Source organism: Lolium perenne, chromosome 7 (assembly GCF_019359855.2).
Source record: "Lolium perenne isolate Kyuss_39 chromosome 7, Kyuss_2.0, whole genome shotgun sequence".
Lineage (NCBI taxonomy): Eukaryota > Viridiplantae > Streptophyta > Magnoliopsida > Poales > Poaceae > Lolium > Lolium perenne.
The window spans coordinates 237,321,022-237,332,690 of NC_067250.2; positions in this window are offsets into that span (position 1 = coordinate 237,321,022).

The window sequence follows — 11,669 nt, forward strand, 5'->3', positions numbered from 1 at the left end:
TAAATCTTTTCATGACGCAAGATGCACAAGACTTCTCTCACATGTTGCACATGGTCCTCGAGATTTTTGCTATAAATGAGAATATCATCGAAATAGACAACCACACTCTTGCCAATGAGAGGTCGCAAGATGTGATTCATGAGTCGCATGAAAGTAGATGGAGCATTTGAAAGACCAAATGGCATGACAAGCCATTCATAGAGACCAAGTTTGGTCTTGAATGCCGTCTTCCATTCATCACCTATTGCCATGCGGATTTGGTGGTAGCCACTACGCAAATCAATCTTAGAGAAAATCGTGGCACCGCTCAATTCATCAAGCATGTCATCTAAACGCGGAATGGGATGGCGGTAACGAACGGTAATGGCATTGATGGGGCGACAATCCATACACATTCGTTGCGTCTCATCCGGTTTAGGAACAAGAATCACGGGAACCGCACAAGGGCTTAAGCTTTCACGAACATAGCCTTTTTCGAGGAGGTCTTGTATTTGTCGTTGGATCTCCTTTGTGTCTTCGGGGTTGGTGCGGTAGGCGGCGCGGTTTGGTAGAGGAGCGCCGGGTATGAGGTCGATGCGGTGCTCAATCCCTCGAAGCGGTGGTAGTCCATGAGGAAGCTCGTCGGGGAAGACATCTTGGAACTCCTTCAAAAGAGACAACAAAGACGAAGGAAGTGTTGTTAAGTTGTTAGTCTCCGAAGATGGCCCCTTGCAAATGAGCACGTAGTGCAATATGGTGGATGGGTTGTGGTGCAATTCTCTCATCTCACTCTTGGTAGCTATGAGGACACTCTTCATCTCACTCATATATGGCTTGTGGCGCTCACTTTCATGTTGGTGGGTCACTCTCTCACCACTCATCTCACTAGTGATGGTAGCTTCCTTAGCCCTCGCTAGAGCCTTTGCATTGTCCGCAATTACTTGGCTAGGAGTCATTGGGCGTAGGATGAACGTCTTGTTGCCGACCTTGAAGCTATAGGCATTTGTGTAGCCATCATGGCTTGCTCTTTTGTCATATTGCCAAGGGCGACCAAGTAGCATGTGGCACACCGTCATGGGCACTACATCACAATCAACGGTGTCTTCATAGGCACCAATCTTGAAGGATACGGAGACGGTGTGTTGTATCTTGACATTTCCATTGTCACTTAGCCATTGCACATGGTAAGGGTGGGGGTGTTTCCGGAGTGTGAGGTTGAGCTTGGAGCATAGTTCGGTGCTTGCAAGATTGTGGCAACTTCCTCCATCGATGATAACCTTTATTGACTTGCCATTGATTCCGGCTCTTGTTTGGAAGATGTTGCACCTTTGATCTTCATTGGGAAGTGCATGGGTTGTCAAGACTTTGGTCACCACAAGGGATGGCCTTGCATCATGCACACATAGAACTTGCTCTTGGTCTTCCAAGTCATCATCTTCATGATTGGTTGCGGCTTGTACCAAGGCTTCATATTCACCTTCACTCAAGTACTCCACATCTCCATCATCTCGAGTTATCATAACTCTTGTGTTCTTGCATTCAAAGGATTTATGTCCTTGAGCCCCACACTTGAAGCAAGTGATGTTACTAGATCCCGTGGAAGCTTTGAAGGACATAGTTGATTGATCCGGCTTGAAGCTTGTTGTCTTGAAGGCATTCTTAATTTGCTTAGGAGGATCCTTGGGAGCCATAGCACTTGTGTTCTTGATGCTTGAGGAGGTATTTTTTGCATTTCTTGCGGCGAAGAAGGACTTTGTTTTTGCACTTGCTATGTCTTCTCGCACTTGGCGCTCGGCTCTTGTAGCTTGATGAAGCAATTCAACCATGTTGGTGTAAGGCAAGAACTCCACTATCCTCTTGACGGGAATGTTCAATCCATTCAAGAATCTTGCCATTGTTTGCTCTTATCGCTCATCCACATTGGCACTCATCATGGTCATATGCATCTCCTTGTAGTACTCCTCAACGGACTTGAAGCTTTGCTTGAGTTGAGTAAGCTTGTTGAAAAGGTCGCGCTTATGGTGGTTGGGCACAAAGCATTTGTGCATGACTTCTTGCATCTCTTCCCATGTGTCAATGGGCTCTAGATCTTCCTTGTCACGCTTCTTGTTCACTTCTTCCCACCAAACATTTGCATATCCTTCAAACTCAAGTGATGCCATGGCCACTTTCTTTGCTTCGGAGAAGTTGTGGATGCGGAAAATCTTGTCAACCTTGAGAACCCAAGAGAGGTATGCATCGGGATCTTCTTCTCCGTGGAATTTGGGCATGGTGAATTTGAGCTTCCCAAAGATTTCCTCTTCATTGCGGTCATTGCGTCTAGGAGGTGGTCTTGCATCATCTTCATCCTCATTATGGTTGCGAGGTTGTTGAGGTTGTTGAGGTTGTTGAGGTGGATCCTCATTTCCATGGCGGCGGTTTGGAAGAGGAGGACGCCTTCCATGAGGTTGCCGGGGGTGTGGCATGACACTAGCTTCACTTGAGGCGTCTTCTTCATTTTGGTTCCTTGCTTCACCTTGGTGAGCATGAAGTGCTTGATGAGCTCGATAATTGAGAGGGTTGTGTCTTCTATTGTCCCTATTGTTTCTTCTTGCGCCATCATCTTGCGGGGCATCAATATTGATGATTTGGCGTTCTTGGTTCACTTCTTGGTCGACGTCATGAGGTGGGTTCCTTTGAGCATTGGCCACTTGAGATGGGCGCGGTTGCCCTTGTTGTTGACGTGCCTCTTGCTCATGGCGAAGACGTTCTTGCTCACGTGCATGAAGGAGAGCTTGATCATGACGTAGACGATGTTGTTCTTCTTCGAATTGAGCTTGGCGATTTTCTTGTTGTAGTCTCTCTTGTTCAAGTTGAGCATGTGCTTGCTCCACATCTCGAGCTTGTTGTTGAAGTACTTGAGCATCCACATTATGGTGGTGTGGGTCTTCATTAGAAGCATGGTAAGACGAGGATGAAGCTCGGTGTCTTGAACTATGAGAGCGCGAAGACCTTGAGTGTTGGCTTCGGTTGTTGGCGATGTTGGCAATAGCTTGCTCAAGGCGTGCCATCCTTTCTTCTTGCCTTCTCATGCTCGCCATGTTTTGTTGACCTTGAGTAGCAAGTGTGGCCCTCATATCATGGGCTTGAGCATCAAGCTTGTCATGGATGTCTTGCACTTGGACATTGAGGTCCCGTCTTTGCACTTGAGCTCGTTCTTCATAGCGTGCAACGGTCTCATCGATCCTTGCCGTGAGGTCATGGATACTCTTGTTGACGGCTTGAGTAGCGATCCAATGTTGGTGCCGTGTCATCGGTAGTTGGTTCCCCTCTCCACTAGACATGGTTACAACTAAAACAAGAAATATGTTGTGGGGTTAGAGGAAAGCTCACAAGTAAGTCAAAGACTCACAACCAAATTGGAAAGGTGTATCAAGGTGAGGAACAACCGGTTACACACACAAAAACAAAACTCTATATGGTGTTAGGTACGGATGTGGAAAGCCAAATGGAAGAACCAAACGAAAAGTCTATTGTCAAAAGTGGGTAAGATCCAAAAGTCACAAGTCAAAGGCGGTGATCACAAAAGGCATACACAAGGAGGAACACACGCGTGGGACAAAATGGGGTTAGCGCGACTTGGAAAATGAGCAAGAACAAAATGGTCCTAACGAAGACTACTAGCTCGGTGTCACGCTAACGCAAGAGAGACCGTGGCTTGGTTGCAAAATTGAGAAGCAACAAGATTTGCGCAAGACGCCTCTCTTCTCTTTTCTCTCTTTTGCTTAAAAGCTTTGGACTCTTTTGTGTATAGGTGTCACTCACACACTTTTTTCTTTTTGTATTTTTCTTTCTTTTTCTCACTATGTAAGGATACTACTATCTATGTAAGTATGTCACACTTCTTTTGCTTATCTTTTCACACGAGCTTGCTTCGTAGCTTTGCTCAACACACGCACACCCTCACGGTCGGGACGCTTGCGCAATGCTTCGCAACACTAGAAAGCCACTCTCGATAGGAAAGGTACGCAAAAGAGGCTAGGGCTACAAGTTAGGAGCAAGTTATACCACTTGATGATGGTGGCCGACGATCTTGAACTTGCTATGGTGGAGGTGTCAAATGAACCGCTTGGATCCTCGGGGTGCCGTCGTCATTGTCGATGTTGCGGAAGCTTTGTGGTAGCTGAAATGGCACTCAAACCGAAGTCCAAACACAAGGGGGTTAGTACCAAAACGAAAAACGAAGGTTGCTATCAAAATTTCGGCCAGGCGGAACTTCCGGTCCTGAGGGGCGGAACTTCCGGTCCCCGGGCGGAACTTCCGGTCCTCCGAGGCGGAACTTCCGATCGCAATCAGATCTGCGGGCTGTTCGTCGATTTGGGCGGAAATCCGGGCCGAAATCCTTCGAATTCGAGGAAAATTTGGCACTAGAAGCTGTGGCAAGGTGGGGGAATTGCAGATCAACACCAAAGACAAGTTTCTATTGGAGCAATACCACAAATAACTCAACAAATCGAGAGATCGATCCAAGGCCAATTTGGGGCTATTTTTTGGGAAAAAATTTTGGAAATTTTTTGGGCAAAATTGGTGGAATTGGGGGATGTGGGGGTCAAATCCGTGGCAACCAAAGAGCTTCTGATACCATATGATGAGGACTAAGTCCTTGGATGTGCCCGATCTTCACGGATTTGGATGGGATTCGTGGGGGAGGTGGATGAACACGAAGAACGTGGGTGGATGGCGGGGTGGATCGAAGATACAAACGCAACACACACACACAACCGGTTGTTCTTCGTTGGCCCGATACACCAACCCAACGGAATTGCAAGAAAAAGACCCACAAGGAGTAGAATCCCTCACAAAAGGTTGGCAATAGCAATCGATAGAGTTCCAAAGAGGAAAAGAGTGCAAATAGATAGAATTGCAAAAGCAAAAGATCCAAAACACTAGAATCCCTAGAATGGAAGAGATCAACCGCCTAGAAGAGTAGATAACTTCGTAGATTCGTAGATCTAGAAGGGTTTCCCGCGGGAAGGAGCATAGCTCATGTTTTCTCTTACTTCAAGTCTAATCTCAGATCTGAGCCAACAAGGCTATTTATAGGTGGGGGCGAAGAGGTAAGTTACACGCTGAAAAGTGCTGTTGTGCTGAAGTTCGATGGGGCGGAAGTTCAGGTCAACTTGGGCGGAAGTTCCGGTCAGGGGCGGAAGTTCCGGTCTGGAGGGGCGGAAGTTCCGGTCGGGGCGGAAGTTCCGGCCAAGTTCCGGCCTTGTTCCGAAATTGCGCCATTGTCCCGCAGTAACATCCAGTATGGTTTTCGCGGACTTTCGGAACTTGGGCGGAACTTGGGCGGAAGTTCCGGTGAGCGGAAGTTCCGGTCCTCTGGGGCGGAAGTTCCGGCTGGACTCTGTTTCGTGGGCGCTGGAAGGCATCTTGAGAGCATCTGGCCGGAAGTTCCGGTCCTGGGGGGCGGAAGTTCCGGCCTGGGCGCTGTAGCTCCATCTTCATCATTTTCAGCTCTCTCTCCATTGGCTTGGTCTCCATGGCTTGCGTCTTGGTCGATGTACCTGATTGAACATAGGGTAGTGGCATGAAGTAGCAAGCCATCCAAAGGGGTGTCAAAAGCATACGTGGAGAGGAGCGAATTCACCTCTTGGTGTAGGGCTTGGGCTCGAGCTCGTGTCATTGGACCACGAGGAGGGCTTGTCGGTCTTGATGTAGTATCGACCTTGGGTAGGGCTACATCAGATATGCTTGTCTCGGAGCAACTGCGAAGGTGATTTGAACCTGACATTTGGTCATTCTTAATGCCAGTTTACTTTATGTGGAAAACCTTGGCATTACCCTACTCTAAATCTGAATGTCTGAAATTCGTATCTCATGCAAAGCAACATCTAGTTGGTTTTAATCTGATATCTGGTAAATATTGGCTTATTCATTTGGCAGCTCAAGTTTTTTGTTATTTGAAACCAGCTGACTTGGTCTTAAATGTGATATCTAAACACAGATTAAGGACAATGGAGCAGGAGGATTAGCATTTCACTTGATGGCTGAACCTAAAATGACAGGCTTGTCGACCACGACTAGTGCACGCAAGAGAAGGACCTGCAGCGAGCCAGTATGTTCTGCTACATGCTGTTATCTGATCTCTACATTGCGTAATACATGTTTGAATAGTTAATTGTTGTAACTATTTTTGCAATATTACGAATGCGCTTTAGTGAAGCAGTCATCATTAGAAGATAGTCGCCAAAGCGACCCTGTGCAACATTATGATGTAAGTCTGCTTAGTACAAGTTCCATACATTGTCTTATTTATGCAACTTGTTATTATCTTATATCTACATTGCATAATAAATATTTGAATAGTTCACTGTTGTAACTATGTTTGCAATATTACTAGAATGCAGTTGTAATGAAGAAGTCCTTAGTAGAAGATAGAGCGCAAAAAAGGTTCCGGCGTGAGCCTATGCAACGATATAATGTAAGTCTGCGCTTAGTACTTGTGACTATCTCATATCGACAATGCTTAATACAAGTTTGCATAGTTCATCGTTTAACTCTTTTTGCATTATTATCAGAATGCAGTTCTGATGAAGCAATCTTCATTAGAAGAGAGGCCCACAAAAAGTTCTGATCTTTGTTCTGATGCATCCTCTCATAGCCGTCAACCTAGACCATTCTTTTCATCAAACAGTGAACATCTCAAGGCTGTACTTTATAAAAGACATGGTATTGCTGCTTTAAGGTCTGTAGCTGATATGTTGACCAAGAGTACACAAGATTCAATCAAGGCGATTGCCAAATGTCAACGTGTTATTGATGATGCTAATAGAAGTCCTCAATGATTCTATGTAATTTTTTTTATTTGGGCACATTAATTTCCTTGTAATTTTCCTAGTTATTTTATTTGTGTATGTAATTGTGTGTATCATTGATATCAGATTTTAGGCTCATGAAATTTAATGCAAGTTGACTAGTCAAACAACCAGGGCCCTATAACAGATTGGGCCGGCCCATTAACAGTAGTGTGGGACCCACTTTCATTTTGGGCCGGCTCACTTACTTACTGGGCCGGCCCGTTAACAGGAAAGTCGGACCCACCTGTGCTTTTGGCCCGGCCCACTGTCTTGTTGGGCCAGCCCACTTGCTACATGATGGACCCCACATACTAAATGGGCCGGCCCTTTAAGAGGAAAGTGGGACCCACCTGCGTTTTTGGCCCGGCCCACTAGCGTGTTGGGCCGGCCCACTTGCTATATGGTGGACCCCACATACTAAATGGGCCGGCCCTTTAACTGGAAAGTGGGACCCACCTGTGCTTTTGGCCCGGCACACTAGCTTGTTGGGCCGGCCCACTTGCTATATGGTGGACCCCAGATACTAAATGGGCCGGCCCTTTAACTGGAAAGTGGGACCCACCTGTGTTTTTGGCCAGGCCCACTATCTTGTTGGGCCGGCCCACTTGCTATATGGTGGACCCTACATACTAAATGGGCTGACCCATTAACAGGAAAGTGGGATCCACCTGTGCTTTTGGCCCGGCCCACTGGCTTGGTGGGCCGGCCCATTTGATCTAATGTGGACCCCACGCACTAAATGGGCCGGCCCGATTAGCAGGAAAGTGGGACCCACGTGCTAATTGGGCCGGCCCAATAACTTCTTGGGCCGGCCCACTTGCTTTAAGGTGGACCCCACTTGGTAAATGGGCCGGCCCGATAACATGAAAGTGGGTCCCACATGTTTTGTGGGCCGGCCCTTTTGCCTGTTGACCGGTCAAACGAGTGCATTCGGCCCGGCCCACATGCTTAGTGGGCCAGCCCATTAATGTTTTGACCATTCAACCTTAGAGGTTAGGCCCGGCCCACGTAACTAATGGACCAGCCCAGCTATATAGTTGACCGGTCAAACTAAGTCAGCTGGCCCGGCCCGCAAACTTAATGGGCCGGCCCGCTTAAGACGTGGCAGGCCTCGTGTGGGCCTACCATCTACCACGGGGTTTCAGCGGTTAACGCCGTTAACTGCCAGTAAACGGCGTCTGCCACGTGTCAGTTTGCATGACGTCAGCAGTCAACGGGCTCCCGGAAACACTTCTGCAATGGTCCGATTTTTCGTGGCGGAAGGGCACCCAAGCGCGACGGACCGAAAAAATCGTCGTAGGACTTTGCCTGACGCAGTTTCGACAACAGAACCCATATCATCGGGTTAGGCCCATAGGCGACGAAAAATACCCCTTAGCGGACGATTTTGAGACGTTGTCTATCAGAACTTTTCTTGTAGTGCAAGGAGTGTCGACAAAAAGTTATGCAAAGGACGCCAGCAAGATAGTAGTCGACAAATACTAAAAAATTCGAGAAGAAAAGATATTAGTCGAGGGAAAAATTACCTCGGGAAGGGCGTTGGTGCCACTATATGGCGCAACGCGGCAAGAGGATGGAATAGTATCCTTTTTGCTGGGCGACGAAATTCTTTGGATCAGTTTCTCCAAGTCCTTAACAGGAAGGTCTTTGGAGAGCCTATCGACGTCTTCTTCACCAGCATACATCCAAAGGGGATTTTGCGAGCTTGTAAAGGCTGCACTCTAATCCTAAGGAAGTAGGTTGTAATCTGGATACCCGACAACTCCTTGCCACGTGTATTCTGAAGCTCATGGATGCGAGTCACCAGCGCCTCTGTCGCCGATTTCTCTTCTTCGGTGGCTTCAGCGTCCCAGGAACGGCGGCGAAGAATCTTGGCCCCTCCGTCGAAAGGAGCAATATTGTACTCCACCAAGTAAGAGCTTTCTTCGTGCACATAGAGCCACCTTTTGCGCCACCCCTGGACGGAGTCGGGAAATTTGACGTCGAAGTACTTGACATCAGGGCGAACGCAAATGACAACGCCGCCTATGTTATAGGCGACGTTGTGGGAGCCATTGCGGCGGAGGCAGAAGATGCGCTTCCACAGAGCCCAATTAGGATGGACTTCGAGGAAGCATTCACAGAGGGTGATGAAAATCGACACGTGAAGGATGGAGTTGGTTGTCAGCTGATGCAGCTATAGCCCGTAGACAAAGAGGAGACCACGGAGGAACTCATGGATAGGGGGAGAAAGACCGCGAATGAGGTGGTCAACGAAACTGACCCGATATTCGATTGAAGGCGATGGATAGCTTTCCTCCTTGGGGAAGTGATGTCTACTCACGCTTCTTTTCCTGTAGACAGTGTTGGGCCTCCAAGAGCAGAGGTTTGTAGAACAGCAGCAAGTTTTCCCTTAAGTGGATCACCCAAGGTTTATCGAACTCAGGGAGGAAGAGGTCAAAGATATCCCTGTCAAAGCAACCCTGCAATCACGATACAAGAAGTCTCTTGTGTCCCCAACACACCCAATACACTTGTCAGATGTATAGGTGCACTAGTTCGGTGAAGAGATAGTGAAATACAAATGATATGGATTAATATGAGTGGCAATAGCAATCTGAAATAAATATGGCAGCGAGTAAACATGCAACGTAACGAAGAACAAACAAGGACCTCCCCGACACCGGCACCGTAAAATACTTGTCACGTGCGATTGACGTGGGAGATAGGAATCTTTGTGGTGTAGCTTTTCTATTCGGGAACAAGGCCTAGAGATCATACTTTCACTAGTGGACACTCTCAACATTGATCACATAATAAAACCATTCTACACTCTCTTGTTGGATGATGAACACCATTAATTGTGTAGGGCTACAACAGCACCTCAATGCCGGAGTTAACAAGCTCCACAACATTCGATATTCATATTTAAATAACCTTAGAGTGCATGATAGACCAACGCAATTATACCAAGTACTAACATAGCATGCACACTGTCACCATCATACTATGAAAGGAGGAATAGATCACATCAATACCATCATAGTAATAGTTAACTTCATAATCTACAAGAGATCACAATCATAAACTACGCCAAGTACTACATGATGCACACACTGTCACCATTACATCATGGAGGAGGAATAGAGTACTTTAATAACATCACTAGAGTAGCACATAGATTAATAGTGATACAAATCTCATATGAATCTCAATCATGTAAGGCAGCTCATGAGATCATTGTATTGAAGTACATAGGAGAGAGATTAACCACATAGCTACCGGTACAGCCCTTAGCCTCGAGGGAGAACTACTCCCTCCTCATGGGAGACAGCATCGGTGATGAAGATGGCGGTGGTGTCAATGGAGATGCCTTCCGGGGGCACTTCCCCGTCCCGGCGGCGTGCCGGAACAGAGACTTCTGTCCCCCAGATCTTGGCTTCGCGATGGCGGCGGCTCTGGAAGGTTTCTCGTACCGTGGCTTTTCCGTCTCGAAGATTTAGGTCAGGGGGCTTCTTATAGGCCAAGAGGCGGCGTCGGAGGGGTTACGGAGCCGCCACACAATAGGGGGGCGCGGCCCCCCCTCTGGCCGAGCCGGGCACACGTGTGGGCCCCCTCTGGCCCTCCTCTGGTGCCTCTCGGGTGTTCTGGAAGCTTCATGGAATTATAAGATGCTGGGCGTTGATTTCGTCCAATTCCGAGAATATTTCCTTACTAGGATTTCTGAAACCAAAAATAGCAGAAAACAAGAACTGGCACTTCGGCATCTCATCAATAGGTTAGTTCCGGAAAACGCATAAAAACGAGATAAAGTGTGAACAAAACATGTAGGTATTGTCATAAAACAAGCATGGAACATCAGAAATTATAGATACGTTGGAGACATATAAGCATCCCCAAGCTTAGTTCCTACTCGTCCTCGAGTAGGTAAACGATAACAAAGATAATTTCTGAAGTGACATGCTACCAACATAATCTTGATCATACTATTGTAAAGCATATGAGATGAATGCAGCGATTCAAAGCAATGGTGAAGACAATGATTAAACAACTGAATCATATAGCAAAGACTTTTCATGAATAGTATTTTCAAGACAAGCATCAATAAGTCTTGCATACGAGTTAACTCATAAAGCAATAGATTCTAAATAAGGGCATTGAAGCAACACAAAGGAAGATTAAGTTTCTGCGGTTGCTTTCAACTTTCAACATGCATATCTCATGGATAATTGTCAACATAAAGTAAAATAATAAGTGCAATAGGTAAACATGTAAGAGTCAATGCACAGTTAACACAAGTGTTTGCTTCTAAGATAGAAAGAAGTGGGTAAACTGACTAAACATAAAAGTAAAAGAATGACCCTTCGAAGAGGGAAGCATGGATTGCTATGTTTGTGCTAGAGCTTTTATTTTGAAAGCATAAAGAGAGCATAAAAGTAAAGTTTTGAGAGGTGCTTGTTATTGTCAACGAATGGTAGTGGGCACTCTAACCCCCTTGCCAGACAGACTTTCGAAGAGCGGCTCCCATGAAAGATTTTTATTTTTGGGTGGCACTCCTTCCAACCTTTGCTTTCACAAACCATGGCTAACCGAATCCTCGAGTGCCTGCCAACAATCTCATACCATGAAGGAGTGCCTTTTTATTTTAGTTTTATTTAGATGACACTCCTCCCCACCTTTGCTTTCTCAAGCCATGGCTAACCGAATCCTCGGGTGCCATCCAACAATCACATACCATGGAGGAGTGTCTATTTTTGTAAAATTATGAAAGTTAATTAGTTGGGGCTGGGAACCCCATTGCCAGCTCTTTTTGCAAAATTATTAGATAAGCGGATGAAGCTACTAGTCCATTGGTGAAAGTTGCCCAACAAG